The sequence below is a fragment of the Calidris pugnax genome, unplaced genomic scaffold (genome assembly GCF_001431845.1).
Source record: "Calidris pugnax isolate Ruff unplaced genomic scaffold, ASM143184v1 scaffold15, whole genome shotgun sequence".
Classification (NCBI taxonomy): Eukaryota; Metazoa; Chordata; class Aves; order Charadriiformes; family Scolopacidae; genus Calidris; species Calidris pugnax.
The window spans coordinates 3,193,441-3,214,126 of NW_015090774.1; the positions used below are offsets into that span (position 1 = coordinate 3,193,441).

Consider the following 20,686-nt stretch of genomic DNA (forward strand, 5'->3'; position numbering starts at 1 on the left):
GCTCGGGGCCGGCGGACGTTGGCGCTGGGCGGCGGGAAGCGCGTTTGCCCGGAGCTACGACGAGTTTTCTGCGGGTCAGAGGGAGAGCCCTCGGCGGAGCGTGGCGGGGGCGCTTTTGGCTTTGTTACCCGGAGAAGTGTTCCTCTCCCGGCCGCTCTCGCACCGGCACCCGGCCTTTGGGTTTATTCCTTGCGGGCTTTAGCGACGCTGGGATAAGGTAAGCGAGGATATTTTGTTTTATTTTATTTTATTTTTAATTTTTTTTTTTCACTTGGTATCTGCGTATAAGCGGTAGCGGGGTGATGAGCGGGACGGAGGAGCTGGCAATTAAAGGCAGAGCAAAGTTGGGAGCTTGGATCAGCGCAGGGGCAGCACTTGGGAAAGAGGTGTGCAATTGTTAGCGGAAAGGGCTCTGTAAACAAAAGATTAATGTCAAATGAGAAGCTGGAGGCTTATTTTTCTTAAAAAACTTGCTATCGGGATAATGTTTAAATGTTTGAAAATATTTTATTGTAGAAATCTTGAGTGTTATAAAAAGATATCAAAAGACATTACAGAAGCTGCTCTGGATAAATACCTGTTTTGGGGAACAAGACAAGCTCTAATTGAATCTGTCTGGGGGAAGAAGGGCTATGTAAGGTCATTCTGGGAAGTAGAGAGCAAAGTAGACATTAAAGAGGATTTAGAAGCAAAGCCTCATGTTGGTCTGTGTTCTTGTGGCGCCCGTGTGCCTGTGTAGCAGAAGGACGGTGATACCTTGTTACTTGATGAACAATTTAACACTGTAACATTGTGAACTTGTGGAGCAGCACCGTTCTGAAAGGGATCATCCCCACCTCTATCTCCAAGGTCAATGTGGTGTGCGTAAGCCTGTGAAAGTTGTGGACTCTTCCCTTTGATATTGACTGATGAATGTCAGGCCTTCCTCCAGGCTACAGCAAGGTGTAAATGTGAATCTCTGATTTAATAATACTGTATTATGTTGCACTATAGAGCTGCTGTTGTCGGTAATTGAAGGGAACTGGGAAGTGTGGGCAGATGAAATGCCTTGCATTTCAGCAGTGTTTAACCTTTTATTAGCTTAGTAGAAAGCTCTGCTTCACAGAGGGGTTTTCTACTGCTTCAGAGACTTGTCAGAGTTCTGCACAGGCAGAGCAGAGTGCCAGGCAGGGATTTCTGCACTTGCAGAGCACCACACAGGGATTTCTGTCTGAGATTAGGGCTGATTCCAGAAGGAATGGGCTGCTACTGCTTGTAGCCAGTGCTATTGAGATGGCTGAAAAAACCAAGCAGGCAAATGAGGTCCCCACCTGGTATTTTTTAAGCATTATATAGCACTTCATACTCTCGTGGCTGTGATGAATTTTCTTTGGAACTGGGACTTAAACCACAATTGTTTCTTTACATAGTTGTCCTGCACAAGTGCTAACAATTGTAGTAACTGTAAGCGTGAGGGAACATTTTGCTGATGAGATGAAGCTGATGAGAGTTTCATAGCATTACATGTATTTAATGTTAAAGTGGGTTGTTTTTACTAAATGTTTTTATCAGCTAGAATATGAAGATAACCTTCAGGCAGCAGCACAGAGCTATGGAGGAGTAAGGTTGAAAGGAAGCAAACTGAAGAGGAAATCATTTAGGTAGCCAAGACTTTCATTAAATTTAGATTGAATTAGGAAATACATATTTAACACGTATGTCTTATTATTCTCCCTTGCCCCCTCTCCCCTTCCCCAATTGTAAAGCAGCTATTGCCTTTCTCTTTCAAACAGTAAGTAAAGAAAGTTTATTACACAGCATTTGCACTGGTTACAAACCTTCATTAATAGTCTATTCATCAGCTGGGACAGCTGTCATCATATATCATTGACATGAATATTTATTTGCTTTGAAATATTTTGATATGACTTTAAATCTTGATACATTTTAAAGTATGAAGATTCAGGATGCTTGCTCTCTGAAGTAGACATTACAAAAATATTTTGGAAGAATTAATTTTGAAGTATGTGGTGCAAACAGTGCATTAACTGAGGGAAAAAAAAAAAGCCAACAAAACAACCCCAGCCCACTAAGTATATGGCCCTACTTTTGATGTTTCTCTGTAAATTTGTAGATCCGATACTAGCCTGTAAATAACAGGGCCTGAATCTGCAAATCCTTGTTCACCTGAGTGGTCCTTATTTATACACATAGTCCTGTTGACTGCAAACAGACTGTATCCATCATTACATGAGTAAATGTCATTTATTTTGCTGAGATCAGTCATTTTACTGGTATCAATCAGATGATAAATTTTGATGCTGACATTAATTCTAAGACTTATACATTTAAATCTTATATCTGATAGTATTTTGTATGTAATGTTTTGCCTTCATTTGTACTGGGCTGCTTTATTTTATAAATCATCTTTGAAAAATGGAGATTTGAAATGATATGTAGACTCTCAAAGAAGTAAAATGGCACTACTGTTTTTCAACAAAATGGTGTTCTAAGTAGGCATATATATCAAGTGTGGTCCATAGCCATTTTGGTCATCTGTTGTAATTAGAAAAACTCTGTCTTTGGTAGTAATTCTTCTTCGAGCATATTTGTGAACTTTTAAGGATGTGATTTTGAACAGTGTGCAGTTCCAAAACCATCCAACACCACCATCCAAAAGTTAAAAAAATCTGGATGCTAATGACTTGACCAAACAGCTGACTGCAGAACTAATGCAAACTTGGGCATGAGTTTTGTCATAAAATCAGTATTCGGGGAACTTCCCTGTTTAAAATGGGAAGCTTTATAGACCCTGCCTACTCTGACCAACACACAAAGATGCGCATGTGAGGGCGTACACTTACAGTTATTGATGATATCAACATACATACAACCTGTCAGATGTCCTAAACTTACATTTGATACTGAATCACTTGGCAATCTGCTGGGCTATAGCCTTTGACAGTAAATGGTACTCAGTTAAAAACCCAAATGCTATGGTTGATCAGTTCTAGGTATGTTCTAGATCTATCTAATGGTGTCATTTTGTCATTGTGATAATTTTTTTGTGAGTTTATCCAATAATCCTAAGTATTTATTTAAAATAGTAAAGGTATTCAATCCTAGAGAAAAAGAGCTATTACAATCACATAAAGTATGTCTTTAATAAAAAGGAAACTTTTTTGGGGGGGGCGAGGATAAATGCATGCAGTTCTAAAGTGTTGTTTTATATAACATTTTAGAAAATGTAAATGTTGTGCCACTCTTTTAGAGACTATAAAACACTAATGAAAACAAGGCTCTGCTTGGTTTTGTTCATTTCAAACTGAAATATAAAGGTGGAGCTCCAATACAAACAGTTCAGCCTTTTAATGTTTCTGAACTTGGCTTCAAAATTTCAAAAGTAAGAGGTCAAATGAAACTTAGGTCCCCAGTTCTGAATTTTTTCCTCTGAACTGGCAAATATAGGATAATTCTGGACATAAAATATCTCTGGAGTGAATCACAGGCTCAGGGGGGAGTAATGAACCAAATGCCACTCTCTACTTTGCTCTTCAGTTTTTCTAGGCAAAAGCAGGAAAATAAGTGTTAATTATTCAGTGTAACTTGGCCTATTATGCCATGTAATTTCAAAGCAAAATAAATAGATTAGCAAGTTTATTTGAAAATCTGTTTAATTCTGGTTTATAGTTACATCTCTTTTTTTGTTTTGTTTTTTGGGTTTGGTTTTTTTTTTTGGTTGTTTTTTTTTTTTTTTCTGAAGCATAGGGAATAGCTGTCAACAAATGAAAGGGCTGGGAAGTTGTTTGCACAAGATCTTATACATATTTAATACAGTGCACTTTTTCCTTGCCTCTTGGTAGACAGAAAAGACAAAGAACACTCTTTTATAATATTAGAACAGTGAGTTGAAACTTTGTCTCTGTAGTAAAGAGATATTGAGAATGCTATGGGTTGAATAAGAGTGGTGGTTGACCAGCACCTTTGAAAACAGTGTTGTATGAAACTTCCTCTAACACCCCTAATATCGAAGATCGCTAATGCCCTGGGAATGTAGTAATGAGAAATTAAACCCACAGGCTAACCCTCTTTTACTCTATTTGACAAATTCTTTCTTTAGGTTCTGGGTTAATTGAGTAACCTCTGGTTACAAAGTCTTGTCTCCTTGTAGGTAGGTCGTGTTCCTTTCCAGCTCTTACATTTATTAGCAGAGAGTCTTCATTTGCATGGGCCAGTGCAGATAAAGAAATTTCTGCACTTTTAGCATGGCAAAACTGTGAAAATGCTCCTCATTTGCCATTATCTCACATTTTTCTGGTTGTATTGGCTGACAACATTGGCCAAGAGATGTAATGAAATAAGTTCAAATCAGTCAAACTGTTGTGGTCTAGCCAGGCATGATTCCTTACCAAGTGGGTATGGGAACAACTTGAAAATATGTATTTGTATTCTATTTTTAGCTTTATTTGATAGCAATGTTTACGCAGGTATTTACCCTTACTACCCTAGAAGTGGTCATAGCAAGTCTATTCAGTTAATCACTCTTTTTACCATACACTAAGTGAAATTAGTGGTGAATTATTTGGCTGCATTGTTGAGTTGTGCAAATCTTAAGAAAATAGGAGTTCTAAAGAGTTAAATGAGGGTAGAGTTGGCAATGCTTGCACTGATTGCTTGAAGTAGGTTGAAGTTCACAGTTTATTTGCATTTGAATTAATTGAGATTGGTGTCCAGCAGTGCTTTTCAGAGCAGGCTTCAGAAAGACTTTTTTGTATAATAAAGTACTTGAAAATGTTAGTTGGAAGATGAAGGATATTTAAAATACTTCTTTCTTTTCCTGACAGAGTGAGCTTTTTTCTCATTTTCCTCTAAGTAAGGCTTATTGTAATTCTGAAATATTTTTACCACTGAATGGGCGTTCTTGTGTTAAAAGCCACTATCATTTTTAAATCAGCATATTAAAAACTTTCTGAAATCATTTTTAGTTTCTTCACAAAGAAGTTCTTAATACCTACAAAAAGAAATAAAATAATCTTAAAACAGCTCATAACATTAGTCAGATAAAACGTTATTCCTTAGTATAAATTCTCTTTAATGATAGGAGCTTCTAGATTAGTACTCCTCATACTTTTTCTTCCATTAGGAAACAAAATATTTTACATGCTTTCTGCATTGTACCTCTGAACTGTACTTATTGTGATTATTATAACAGAACTTTGTCTTTCTAAATAATATGTAAATAATTACTTTTAGTCACATTTAACCGAATCTATGAATGATGAAACAAAAACAGGTAGAAAATTTTCTTCTTTCGTGATGGGTAGTGGAAATAAACTTTTTAAAATAGCTTGCAGATTATGACATTTCAAAGCTGAACATTTCAAGTAATATTTTTTAATATTTTCTTTCATAAACTTTATTTAAAACACCTCTATAACTGATAATATATAATAGAATCATAGAATGGTTTGGGTTGGAAGGGACCTCAAAGATCATCTAGTTCCAACCCCCCTGCCCTGGGCAGGGACACCTCCCACTTGACAAGGTTGTTCAAAGCCCTATCCAGCCTGGCCTTGAACACTTCCAGGGATGGGCATCCACAACTTCTCTGAGCAACCTGTTTCAGTGTCTCACCACCCTCACAGTGAAGAATTTTTTTCTAATATCTAATTGAAATCTCCCCTCTTTCAATTTAAACCATTACCCTGCCTTGCTCTGTTGCTACACTCACTGACAAAGAGTGCCTCCTTATCTCTCTTGTACTCCCCTTCATGTACTGGAAATGGGGACCATTATGAGGTCTCCCTGGAGCCTTCTCTTGTCCAGGCTGAACAACCCCAACTCTTTCAGCATATCCTTATAGGAGAGGTGCTTCAGCCCTCTGATCATCTTCAAGGACATATGTTACTTACGGGTTTTGTTAAACTTTGTCAACCGCAATTACTACGGAAGAAATAAAAAAAGCACTTTCCTATCATTGTGACACATCGATGGAAATCTTAATTCATATGAAAGAGCAGTCAAAAATATAAATACAAGTTTCGTTTCTGTTAGAATCTGAATATATGACCACTAATATTGCAATTCTATAAATAATTCTTTAGCATGAAGACTGTATTTGGTGATGGTCATGCCCTTCCAGTCATAACAAGAAACAGGAGTAACAAAAGTACTGGATGCATGAAAATGCCATGATATTGAAAAAGTTGTCTTTAGGGGGAAAAAAGGTAAATAAGTTGCAGAAAAGTGTTCAAAATAACTGTGAAAATGTTACTCCTTATATCAAGTCTGAACCTCCCTATTTCAGTTTGTGCTCGTTGTCTTTTTGCTGAACTTGGTCCAATTTATAAATATCTTCCTTGCACTGGGGGGCCCAAAACAATACACAGCACTCTAGATGTGATTTAACTCAAGATGTTGATTACAAGCATTCAAAAAAATTGCAAGATGTATCTACATACAAAGACAAAATACATATACGAAATACATATAAATAATTGAAGAAGAGAAGTAAAATAGATTAGGAAGAAACTTCTCCTATGAACTATATATTCCATAATTTGCCACAAAAGATTTCTGGTTTTCCAGGAAAGAGTAGTAATATGGCCTTTAGCAAGATCAACATAAAAATTCCTGTGTTGGCTGTCATTCCTAGGATGTATTTGTTCCCTATATGAACTCTACATGGAGTGAACCAACTACTACTATATATAATTCTTAAGACTGTTTTCTCTAGGTGAAAAGTTACTAAAATCTAAGATTTTATTTAAGAAATTATTCTTGCACCATCAGGTTTTTGGTTTTTTTGTCAGTTCTGCATCACCATTTCTAGCAGTATCTAATTTTCCCTTCAAAGGTTCTGGTTTCAGTCTGAAGTCAACAAAAAGCAGAAACCTTCATGACAGATAAAGTTTGTACAACATCTTGGTGGGTATTCACTTTTTATGGAAGATCTGAGGTCATTGAATCTGTAGAATGAAATCTGGTACCAAGTATGTTTGGTAAAGGCAGATTTTCTCAGTGTTATCCAGGTGTTCCTCAGATCTAAGAAGTGAAGGCTCAGAAAATTGTCAGAAAGACAGTATTGTTTCCAAAGATTTGCTCAGTTAGCCCTACAGTATTCACAAGAGTGCAAAACTTGGTATAAAAATGAAACATATTAACAGAGAGTCTTTCTTTTCATCTTCACTCTATTTCAAATGGAAACATGAATTCAGTTCATCATCTGTTTTAGCAGTGGAAAGGCCACAGAGAAGGAAGAGAGGCTCTTGCTGACAGTGTTTTTGGCTTGTCCTTGAAAATGGAATTATGTCACATAGGTTCTCCCTCTCCTTGTGACAACCAAGGTTAGTCATAACCTCACTTTCAGTGCGAAATCGATGATTTTAATCTTAAGTTCTACACATTGATGCTTGGGCTGATTTAGTTCTTTCCTTGGGACACTAAGAGAAAAAACATAATTAGTATCACTCCTGAGACTTAACTTTCATATTATGCTAACTATTCTTTCAACTGGAAACAGTTTTTCAAGTGGATTTAAACTGTGTTGCTTAGCTTTAAGTACGTTTTAGTCTACTGTCTAATAATGAACTGATTCTCTTCTCTTATGCTTAGAGAATTATTGTCACAAAAATATTCGAAGAGTTTACACTTGTATGTTTTTGTTGCAGTTGGTGGGGTGGGGGGGAGGTTAGTTGCACCTTTGAGGTATCATTTGAAGCATTAGTAGAGTGCTTCAGGCACCAGATCTGAAAACCGCTGTCCCCTACGGAACAAAAATCTAATATTTATATATATACTTGTGTCCTTTATATCTTTCCAGTGTGATAGGCACATTCATCTACTGCTTTAGGCTCTCAGTAATTCCTCGCATGCATTAGTAAACTTTTAAAAGTGCTTTCATGCTTTTCTTTGTAAAAATATATGTGGTATATTCATAAAAAATTAATAAAACTATACTGAAAATTTGATTTATATTTCCAAAGCCTCAGAAATCAGTATCAAAAATAAGTGTCCCCACCTTATGTTATAATTTCTGATATATAACAGATCTCATCTTAATAAAGAGATATAAATGAAAGGTTGTGATATAATTTGCTGACTGTAATGAGTTAGAGTGTTTTTATTATGTGCTAAATCTGACCCCTCCATGAACTGTGTGAAGTAATATGGCTAATAATTTTGATTTTATTATTCTCTGCTTTCCTTGTGAGAGGCAGAAGGTCCAAATTTAGTGAGTTAGTCTTGTATTTGTGATAAACTGGGTATTTGTTCCTGGAGTTATCATGTGTAAATACTGGAAAAAAGCTTAAAGATCTGATCGTGAAGCTCTTAGTGGTTAAAACTTAAGCAGAGGGTCTTGTACCTTTGTTCTTTTTTCCAATAGAAAGCGAACAGTAGATTGTATGCATACATAGAAATTCTGTATTCTAAATATCTGCATTATTTAAGTAATAAATTGGGGCTCTTTCAAAAAGAGTTACAATGTAATATATTAAGTATTGCAAAAATCATTGATAGTTTTTTTTAAAAAAGATCTGAAGTAAAGACTCATTTTAAACTTCCCATGCATCTCAGATTTTTAAGGCCTCAGGTTATAATTTTGATTTTCAACATCAGTTTTCTTATCTCAGCACGTATCAGAAGGATGCTGTGACGCATTGATTTATGTTTGTTTCATCCCTGTAAGGTCCAGTTCAGTGTCTTTAAGAAAGGAAAAGATTTGGTAATTTGGGGGGTTCTTTAGCATTGGATAGCCATTTCTCACCGGAACTGGATTTCTGAGGTGACCTTTGGTAAGATCCACCGATCTACAAGCCATGACTAATTAGGGAGGGCAAGAAATAATACAATTTGCTAAAAAGAGTTATTACTATAACTCTTGTCAGTAAATATTTAGGGACAAGTAGGTTCTCAGCATACTGTTTGTTCTGTATATAGACTAGGTTTGTAAGCCAATAATCATTATGAAGTTGTCATTGCTTTTGACTGGTGTCTGAGGGATCAGTTCTATCGTAATCCTGTAATAATTGCATCATAATTATTTTTGTGGCATAGATGTAATTCATAACTAACTTTCTTCTATTTCTGCTATTTATGTCCTGCATTAGTTATGCAGTTTGGTTTTCCTGCATTATCTTTTATATTTTTTCCCTCCTTTTGCTAGTAATTTATTTCACAAATGACCTCTTTCTGAATAAAACAGATCAGATTGGTTTTGTGTGTGTTAAAGATTGAGTATTTAATTATTTATAAAAATTTTTAGCACGTCCTTCTTGAAGCCTTTTCATGGAATACAAAATTTCAACTGTAAAACTTCACAAGTTAAAATAATCATTTAAATAACTTCAAATGAGGCACAAAGAAATAGCTAAAGTGCTACAAAAGTCAGTCAAACCTCCTTTCAGTCAACATACAATGCAAGAGCTGAACAAATATGCAATGCACAGTGAAGGTTAAGTTAATTTACAAAGATGAGTGATAAAAGTGAAGCTTCAGAGTTAAAGCTTTCCAACTGAAAATGATGTATCGAGGCAAATATATTCATCTGAAGCTTGTTAACAAGTGGAGGAGAAACAATCCAGAGAAAGGCTCTTCCATATTATTTTTAGGATTTAATTACACTTTATATAATGCCAGGATTAAAAAAAAAAAAAAAAAGAGCTGGTATTATTACATGAAAATTTCTGTATCCTTGAGTTTTCAAAAATTAAAAAGTACCTTTTAAGAAGTGTTACTGATAAATTTCTAATTTAGTACATTTCTTAGTTTATCTAGTTTCTCAAGATTATCAAGAAAATGGAGAATAGAAAATAAAAGGCTATGCTTTCTAAGAGTTGGAATTCTGCTGCTCCTTTTGGCTTGTACTAATATATATCTGTACCCAGAAGAAGCCACATAACTGCTCACAAATGGTCAGACTTTGGCAGAACTGAGATTAAAGAACAAAGTGGAAAGCGAAAACAAAAATAAAGTAATTGTACATATAAATTAACAAAAACTTCAGAATTTGCTCTTAAATACCCTTAGGAAAAAAGTTATAGACTGAGAAATATTTTATTTTCTTGCTCCATGTTAAGAGTCAGTGTCATTTTTCTCTTCAGAAGGAATTAAATGTTAGTGTAAAATACTTAGCCAGAGGGCAGAAGCCTTTGACCTATCTCACTAGAGAAACTGTTCTTGTTTGCTGGATATCATAGCATCTGCTAAGAGTAAAAGCATTGATGAGATATTCCTAAACGAGAATAACTCATGACTTACCAAAAGAGAGTGAAATAATGAGGTAGTTACTTCCTTTAAAGACACAAAGGCAGGGAAGTCCACAATAGCTGAACTTGTGACATTGTGGCTGCTTTTCCTTCTCCCAGTTTCTAGTGGAAAAAAAATGTGGACTTTTCAAACAAGAAAAGAAAAGAAAAAATGTTTTTGTGTTCCCAGACTGAGTGAAAGCTGGTATGGTTACATTTACATTAATATTACCATAGCAGGTTTGCATCAGGGAAAATATGACGATAAATCAGACACCATATGTGCAGCTCCACACTTAATTACTAAAAGAACACTTCTGTAATGAAGATCATGGCATTGTTTTGAAATTTGCTTCCTCCTCTTTATCCTTGCACGCATGTTATTTCTGGCCATCTGCAGGAAATATTATGAAATTAGAGTCAGTGGGCAACTCTAACAGCAGAAGAATATTAATGGCAAAAATATGTGTTACTGAAGAAGGTTCCTAAATTACTGGATGCTACCAAGGGCTGTTATGACCCACAATGTCAATCTAGCTTTTTTTTTTCCTGTTATGTAATGAAATTAAACAACAAAACTCCAGAAACTATAAAGCTGCTTTAGAATGGATGTTTACAATGTCAGGTTAGGCTAATGTCACATAGTGAAAACAAATCTTTCCAGATGTCATCTGCAGGATGAAAATCTATTACTTCCTTGTAGATAATTCAGAAAGTCCCAACAAGCAGAAAAGTCTTGCATGTTGGTGTGGGATTCAGGGTCAAGTTTATAGTCACAACAATAAAAGATAGATATCCATATACTAGGCATCCTTCAACAATATTTCAATTATATTTTAAGTATGTTGATTTAAACTATATTGTGCTCACTTTCACATAATAGGGCAAGTAAAGCCATAAATCAGAGAATAAACTATGTATTTTAACACTGTAGCTAGATAGAAAAGTCCTTACTGGACTCTGATATCCATCAGGAAAACGAAAGGTAAAAGTGTGAAACTATATTAATCTACTGTTTTGCAGACAGTCACTAAATGGAATTGGTGGAATGATTTAAAAACATTCTTTGTCTAGTTGAAGTGAAGATGCTTTTCCCATGTTGTGTGTAGATATTGAGAAAGTATGTGTCATGCACAAACCATGCAAATAGTATAATTACTTAACTGTTTTACATAAAGACCAACTTAGACATACTTTAGTTTGTCCATACCTAAAAATGAATATAAACTTCATTAAAATGCTAGGAAATATCAAACAGCATGTATTGAGTAACATTTAGAAAATATTAGCAAAGCTTTCATAAAGTAAAAAAAAAAATTCTGTGATTATAAGACTTATAAAGAGAAAGTACTATACTAGAAAACAAAAAATATTTTAGAGTATTAACTGATCTGTGTTGGGGCCACTGCTACCCCTCTCATCCTCACCACTCTATTGACTGATGACGTTCATATCAGTGGGTGGTGGGCTGGCCTAGGGAGCTGATCTGGCCAGAAATTAACCTTTTCCTCCATTGCCCACCATATCAGCTCGTTATCAGTTGGAATATCATGGCCTAAGATCAGCTTGAGCTCTCATGGAACAAACAAGATTTCTCAAAATTACGTAAAATGGATTTGAACTAGTGTGTTACTGTGGACATATAGTAGTCTGTAACATAATTGTCCAAGATAAAAGTTGAACAGAACAGGAGAGTCCTGTGACTTCAGTCACTGAACTGCAGGTAACTACTCCTCACTCTTACCCTCCAAGACATAGTTTTAAGCTTTTCTGTCAGTGCATCTGGTAGACTCCTTTGTCCCTATGGTATAAATTCAAGTGAGTGATGACAGCCTAATGAGAATGTTATTGTAGAAAGAGGTTGCTGGAAAGCAAACAGCTTTGTGTTTTATGTATAGCTACATTTATTCTCTCAGGCATGTTTCTGGTATCCCATGATGGTATGTTTAAAAAGAAAAAAAAAAGCTGGAAAAGGGCTGGCGTGCCTAGCTTTGTACAAAATGGATCTTCTAGAGTAGTTTTTAAAAACCATCCTTCTAGATTTGTGTCTCCTTTGGGCTTTTGGAGTAGCCAAAAATGGGGCAAAATGTAGACCTGAATCCAAGCTATCTTTCATGAGTGATGCTCAAAGAAGTCAAGTAACTTTGGAAAGAAGGGCTAGTTTTGGACTATTGTAATGGCGCTACTCTCTTTTTTCCAATGTATGTTGTATGTTATCCTGTTGTGCACTCAGAGGTGTGGGCAACTCTGTAGTACTATTACGAGCCACGGATAGGGAGCACTACCTAGTGGCACCTCTAAAATTGGAGCTTGTTCTGTCAGTCGGGGCTGGCGTTAAGCACAGGAGGCTGCCAAAGCAGGCAACTACTGGGAGAGACCAACAGTGGTTCTCTTTTTTTTTTCCAATCATTCAACCCAGAAAATGCAGCCACAGGGTGCAGTGCTGGCACTGAGTGCTGGCAATCCTTTATTAAGTGAGAAATCAGGGAATATGAGCACTATGCACTGCTACAAGGGATATCCCCTCTCCTTCCTTAACATCATCCCCTTTCCCCTCATCTCCTGTCCCGTGCCAATAAGAATGAACCTGAATCTTTAATACGGTCCCTTGTGTTTACTTCCTTTATCCTTCTTTGGCATTCTTCTTCCTGCTGGAACTTTATATTGCTACAGGAGTGACTCAGTCCCGGTTCTTATTTTTGGTGGAGGCAAAGAGAGAGGTCTTGACTTAGGTTTGCCATCAGCTGTGATTTGAGACAATCTGTGTGGCGTCTTGCTCTTGCGGATAGAAATTGTTATCTCCTCTCTCCATTGTATATACAGATTGCCTCATTTATGCAATTGTATGCTTAAGAAGTAAAGATGAGAAAGGTGGATTTTCTCCTCTATCTGTAGGCAGGGTAATCCTCCTGGCCCATCATGGGCCAGATTGAGAGATTTTGAGAACATGAGAATGATTATATGAAACTAGTTAATGAACGATATGAATTATATTAAATTAATTAATGAAAGTGATTAATTAAAGACAAAAAAGAGGTTTTCTTTCATCTGAATAGCTTCTAGTGAGGCTCTTTTCTCTGCTTAGTAGTCACATAAGAACTGTGTAAGACCATAAATGTAATAGTTCTCGGATTGCATTACATGGCACTGAACAAGATTAAAACCTTTTTTCTGTAGAAATAGTCTCCTGCAAAATAACTCTAAAAGTTCTGTTTCTTCTTTGATTAATTAGTGGTGGTTTGCAGGAAATCTCATCTGGATAACAAGAAATATTTGAAATTGTTGAAGGGTAAGCATTGCCAGACCTTCAAAATACAGACGGAGGCAAGAGGAGCTTTCAATTCTAATTGTGTAGGGACACTTACCTGAGTCAGCATGGAGGATGAATTCATGCCGACAGTAACTGATTCATCAATAAAGGACCTGTGTGTAGCTGGAGGGCTTGGACATTTGCCACCAATTATCTGATCGAGGTTTGTAACTGGGCAGTAGGAATGCAATGTTCAGCAACATCTCCTGTTTCCTTGTCATTGCGTTGCACTTCACAAAGTTGTGAAAGTTCCTAGACAATACCAGAGTCTATGTGGTTGACCCAGAAATCGGGAACAATGTCAGAATGGGATGAAAAACATGTCTCAGGGAGGTGGAGTGATTAGTTTTGAGGCTGTAGATTCAGAGCCATAACCTTATATAAGAGAGATGGGGATGCTCTTGCTTATGCACACAGTTCATACCAGATGTGATATGGAGTGTCTGGTGATGGCTGTACCTAAGCCATCTGAGCTTTAATTTCTTGTTGAAAATATATATATTTTTTTTTATCTTCAGAGGCTCCTCTTAGTGTTTCTAAGCACCATAGATGGTCAAAACTTAGTTCAAGTCAATTTTAAATTAATTTTTCCTGTATTTCTATTGTATAAATAAAACTGAAGATGTTTACCATTTTTTCTTTCCAAAACTAATATATATATATAAAAATAATATTTACAATAGTATATATATATTTTTTTTTTGGTCAACAAATGAACACAAAAATTTCATGTTAATATATTATACAGTGGTGGTAGAGGAGAGCCAAAATTCTTTCCTTTCCCATACCGATCATTTCATCACCACATAGTGGCTGCCCCTTACATTGTTTTGTATTATCCCCATTTCATTTTTCTTAGAAATGACAATTTATTAGCTAATGAATTATTGAAAAATGTTATTTTACAATCTACTTCAACTACAAGCTCAACAGGACATTGTCAGTTTTCTGGTTTACTGTCAGCTTTCCAGCATCCATTTGGAAGGCTTTTGTCTAGTAGATATACTAGAGCAGTATAAAGCCATATGCAATAAAACTCTGTAAAATAGTATAAGGCAGTTAAAACATAGTAGGAAATGAAGGTTCTGATCCTAATGAATGGGATTGTGAGCATACAATAATAGAAATGCATTATTTTGTTAGTAATATCTACGCAAAATTTAAAGAAAGCTGCAGTTGCTCAATGAAAAATTAGTATGATCTATAATGATGTGCTAAATTTTCTATAAATAGTAGAATGTAAATACCAAGTCAGCTGTCACAGTAAAAAAAAATATTTTTTTAATCAGGTATGACAGTGCATGGTGGGGGTTTTTTGTTCTATTAAATTTCAAATTGTATGTGTTTTCTTCATATTCTGCTCAGTCTATTAATTTCATTTTATGTAAGAAGAGAATATCATTTTTTTTATTCACTTGGACTTCAATGTCCAAGTGAAGCAGCAAGTCCAGTAGACATCAGAGTTTCAATTCAAATTGGGGTCAAAGACATATCTTCAAATTTATTCCCATAGCATTCCCAAAGAATGCAGCTAAGCTGACAGGTTCTGGACATTTCCCCAAATGATAGATCTAAGAAAGATCTTGAATACAATACATTGCTCTAGTAACCCAAGCCAGCTTTATGACTGGCAGAACAAGTGCAATTTTCTGTATTTCTTTCTGACTATGCTGAAATCAGGCTCATGAAGTAAGTTGACCTTTGTGGCAGTAAAGACGAAAGAGAGACAAGTCACTGCAAAGCAGGAAAGAGAGGCAAAAAAACTCCACAGCAGTTAAATTAAAAAGGAGAAAATGCCTATAACTGTTTTAGCTATTCAGATACAGAACACTTTATTTGTATATTTCTGTGTGTCTGTATGATTAGACACAGATTACTTTTTTTTAAAGACAATTACAAGCAACTTTGGATTTCATTCATTTTAGTTATTGGAGTTATTTTAGAGTTTTGTTTCCATCTTTTTGAACGTTCATTATCACTAAGCCACATAAATAGGGTAAAATTCTGGACCAAATATACTAAATGTGGACTTCAGAGTTGTTTTCATGTTTTCAATTAGGTCAGCATTTCATCTGTAGTTGACTTAATTATATTAATGCGGGCACTGGGGGAGAGCACTGGAGGGCAAATGTGTTTTTCGTTCAATCCTAATAAGGACAGACTGCCCTCAGCTACAAAAAGTCCTTGTTTATTTAAATAGCTGCAACAGTCATCAGTCCTTTTTGTTACTGATTGAACTGTGGTTCAATTCAATGCTACCAAAATCTGTGAGCGTCTTTATTCTCTGCAGTTTGATGATTTGCTATTTCCTGTCAGTGTTTGTACTGCTGTGTATACTCTTCTCCATCACACCAGGGTGCAGACATGTTGTTCTGCGAAGTGTTCATCTGTGTTTAAGGAGGCAGGGAGCTCGTGGTTCCTTGCATGTCATAGGCACTCCCATATCACATTTTACTCTGATATATCCTCTAGCTATCTTCCCACGATACGAAGGGAAGCACTACCTCCCCTGCCCCAACCTACCTACTTACCTACCTTCCCTCTTTACATGTTTGGTTTTTAGCACCTGTTTTTCTTCTTTAGTCCTTTATAAAGTTTTTTACATCAAACCCCGTTTGAAGTAAAAACCCCAAGCCTGCCTATTCCAATATTTGCCATTTTTAAGGTGGTCTTGAGCCACTTTTTCCAGGTTGGCTGACTAAAACATGTGAGTCATTGAAAAATCCCTTTCATTGGGTAACAAGGGTGGCATCCATCTCAGTTGGCTAGAGCATTTCAATAGAGCAAGTTTCATACAGGTAAAGTAAAATCATAATATTAACCAGAATACTTACTTAATAGAATGAGATTCTCTAAATTATCTTGGTAGTTTGAATTAATTGCAGGCATATAGTGGTTTAGCGTTCATTCAAGGAGTTCAGTAACACCAAGACTGCAATGTTTTTGTTAGTAACTAATGTTATACCAAAACCCAAAATTTCCTTGAATAACAAAAGGGGGAACTAGGGGTGGTAGACTAGCATGTCATAGCAAATATGGAGAAATTTTAGTCTTTAATTTACCAGTTTACCATTTAACAAAAGAAAAGTTGTATCTTGAGTGGCCATTTTGCCTTCTCTAGGATCATATATTTGCTCAAAAATACACTTAACAATTTACTATGGAAATGTCAACAGCTGTTTTTCTTCTTACATTCAATTAATATTTGCAGTACTTGAAAAACACAATATGTATCTTTTCTAAGATGAGCAGAGCACATAGTTGCACAATGGTATATTAGGTGTTAATTTACAAATTTTGTAAAATGCTAACAGTACAAAAATATTTTCCTAATTTGTAAACTGGCAGATTCAGTATTTCTGATTTCATAACATAAAGCAGTTGAATTCCCATCAGTTCAGATGCTGCCATGACGATAAACATTAATCCTCTAGGATATTGAGGAACCAGCTGTAACAAGCTTTCTTAATGAGGGAAGAAACTTCCTTGCTGACAGTATAACTCCCATAAAGTAGCACTTGTATATATCAATGATAGTAAGTATTCCAGTTTCCTGAGGTTGTTAGTCAAGTCTTATGAAAAAATTAGATCAAAATGCACCATTCAGTTCTATTAAGAAAAAAAGTTCCTCTGAGATATGTGAAATATAGTAAACTCATTTTGTTCTGCTTTCTGTAATATTAAAGGAATTGTGAGATTGCAGTTGTGAGATCATGTGAGGGACATGATAAGAATGGTTTAAAATTGCCTTTTCTCATTCCGTTATAATTCACTGAAGCCTGGGTCACTGATGCTAAGATATCTGGTATCATCCTTTAAATAAATAAATATACTTAAAATGGTAAGATTAAATTAGAGCATGAAGTTAGTAGCGAAGATTTCACGTAATAATTGTCCCTGCTGCATCCACATTCCAGGTGTTTTGGCCTTTCAGAAATGCCCCTGGCACACTGGGGCCACTTGTGTCTGGAGTTGCAAGAGCCACCTGAAAGCCTTTAGGCAAAGAAGGTCTTCTAGAAAAGCCCTGGGCAGATGAATCTTGCTCACTTTATGCCACAGACACTTGCTGACTGGGTTTCTGTTGTTGTCTGCCAGCACCTGACAGCACAAGCAGCCTGAGGGCAGAGATGGAGTACCAGTGAAAGGCAGGGAAAACCTGGCCCTTGTGGTGGCTCACCACGGAGGTGCCCTGGGGAATACTTCTCAGAGCCACCTGACATGTTTTTAACATCTACACAAAGACCAAGTGTGGTAATACAGGACCAGAAGCGCAAGGGTCTGCCCTCCACCTTCTGCTTGTGCAGCATGATAGTTTTGCAATTTAAATCAGGAAAGGAGTGAGGGAGAGATGGACAGGAGTCAGCAGAAGGCAGGATTCATCTGGCATGTTGAGTGGTTTTGGTGAGATTTTAAAAAAAATGTGTTTCTCTGCTTGTGTGTTCCAGCACATGAGCTGTCAGCAGCATCGCTGGCTGTTCCGAAATGACTGTGCTAGCCTCTTTCAGTAGGTGGAGGATGAAGAGCATGTGTCTGCATAGTCGGTGGCTACAGCCACATAAAGTAGCTGCTGAAAGACAGAACAGATTGGTACACAGATGCACAAGCTGTTGGCTGCCGAGGCAGCGCTGCGTTTCGCTGTTGCAAGCTCCAAGCCTGCTGTACGTAGTTAAGGTGACCTAACAACTCTGGTTCAGAGCGTGGCTGCCACTTCTGGAGGAGAACTGGAGGGTGACAGCAGGAGGTGTGTTGTGTGTGAAAGCTGGCAGCAAGTCCTGAGGGGAGAGCTGCCATCACAACATTGCAATCTACTTTCCATGTAGCATTTTAACAACCACAAACTTTGCTAGATATGGATTATGGCTGCATTCATAGAGAGAATCTGATCCTGTAATTAATTGTGAAGAATCCCATTGTTGGTGCGATGGCTTGGAGAAGCTTGTTGTGAGGTTTTTGAGGACACAGACTGAGGGTAAAGATGTGGAGGCAGTTATGTGTGGTACAGTAGGCTAATGGTAGAAGGCATACTTTTGGCTAAAGCTTCTACTACTTGTTCAAAGCTTATGTAATACAATAATCTTGATTTATACAAAAAAAACCTTGTTTGCAGATGCCTTTCTGTCATGAAACCATAATGCTAGATAAAAACATTTTAAGAAATGGTAGTCGCGTATTTTTTCTTGGCAGGTATTTGCATCCATCAATATATACAATGAAGTCCTCAAAGTCACAGGCAATGAAGCATGGTTTATATTTATTACTGTAGCTGTATTATAAACTTATTAGTAACACCAAATGTGGTGACAGAACTTATGCTCTTTTTCTGATCCACATAAAATAGACAATTAATTTAATCCTTTCTTTTTTTCAGATCAATAGTATGTAAAAGACAAAGACTGACATGTCCCAAGGGTATACAGCACTACTCCTTGATATGTTGAAAATGACCTTTTAAATAATGTCAGGTTAATATCTAACGTGTCTTCTCTCTTAAAGGTAGGAGGAACACATTGATCTAGCCAGTATTTAAGATTTCATTTATTATACTTTAGAGGTGCATTAAGATGATTAAATCAGTTTATTAGGCTGGGGTGGTTGTATTTTCAAATGAATTATATCTCTGTTCTTACTGCCAAATATCCTAGCTAGTCACCATTTCGTAACACAGAACAAGAGCATAATGGCTGAGGAATTTTGGAAACAATGTCTTTGAAAGCTGAAAAAAATTCTTAACTATATATACATTTTTAAATAGGGCACTCTTGTATTTAGTTTTATATTTTCACTCTTCATATACACTCTGCTTAAGTCAGCTTTCTCTAATTACATATACATTTTCACATTTTGAACTGTTTGTGTATAATATGATATTTTTAAAGTCATCTCTGTGAAGATTACAGCATGGGGAGAGGTAAAATAGGGCTTAGAATATATTTGCTAAACTCTTAGAATAGCAACATCTCCACTAGTCCAACAATTCCAAAGGAAGAGTCAGGCAAAAGAGAAAAAAATTTACATTACCAATGAACTGCTGGGAAGATTTAGAAAGCATAATAAACTTTGAGAGGAAGGACTCACCATTGCATTCTAGAATATATTAATCATGATTAGATATTGATAAGGAAGGTGTCAGAACTGGATTTAGTTTGTTTTCCACAAAATATTGAACTTGCAAGGGTGAAAAACACTAGCAGGAGAGAAAGGGGAGATAGAGATTTGCCTTGCGTTTTCTCAAGAACTGAAATTATCTCCAATTCAGGTGTGACTACCTCATCAACAGGGATAATTGTGTCAATTCTGTGAACCTTTCACGTAGTTTTCTTTGCTTAAAAAAACCACTGAAAAATATTTGAATTAATTGATATAATACTTTTTACACACCCTTTTATGGAAGTAAGAATAGATAAGAAATATTTTCCCTCATGGCCAAACTTTGTTGCCTCTGGTGGTTTAGGAGCTGAATAAATGAACCAATTATTTTCAAAGCAGTTACTCTTTTCTTGCTGAGTGCAATATTGTTATTAGTTTTAAGATCGGTGTGCATCACACAAAGATACCATAAACCTCTGTAATTTGCACATATGCATATTGAAATATAATGTACAAGCCCTGATACTTATCAGTCTGATGTGCCTTTGCTTACAGAAGAACATACACTGAATTTACAAGCCACAGCTTAAGTTCAAAAAGGTTGGATATTCAGTTTATGTAAAACTATCTGTCTCGGAGTTTGGATGTGTGTTTGAATCCTATCCCTGTTATTAATGCTATTTGAGGCTTTGAGTGCAACAGAAATACTGAAGATTATTCAGCATCAACTACCAGATTTGGAAACACAAAGAGTTTAATGCTGTAAAATCAATAGCCTCAGCTAGTAAAGAGGTAATAGATAATGTTTTGGTATTTTGTCCCTTTTTTAGATAAGTGAAATAGTGATTCAACTCTAACTGAGGATCTTGCAGCATAAACCTCTTCTGAGACAGTCTGAAAGTTTCAAGGCTGGAAAATTAGCCCTAGTTGCTCGGCTGAACAGACTAAATTGTGTTTGATTGCATTGCACCAAATATATTCAGTGTCTGCATTTTTAATCAGGAGTGTATACCAAGTATAATTTTACCAAGTAGAATTTTCTTTAATGCAATAAAATATTTCA

At 36.2% G+C, this 20,686-nt stretch overlaps 1 protein-coding gene across 2 annotated transcripts in view; it reads left to right on the forward strand.

The window, feature by feature from the left end:
• The first annotated feature begins 39 nt into the window (after positions 1 to 39).
• FSTL5 (follistatin-like 5) overlaps positions 40 to 20,686 on the forward strand; it is a 302,213-nt gene continuing 281,566 nt past the window's right edge. The window contains exon 1 of one of the 2 annotated variants that reach the window (XM_014945551.1): positions 40 to 217. The gene's annotated coding sequence lies outside the window, so the exon portion shown is untranslated. The remainder of the gene's footprint in view (positions 218 to 20,686) is intronic. The other variant, XM_014945541.1, reaches the window with a different exon arrangement.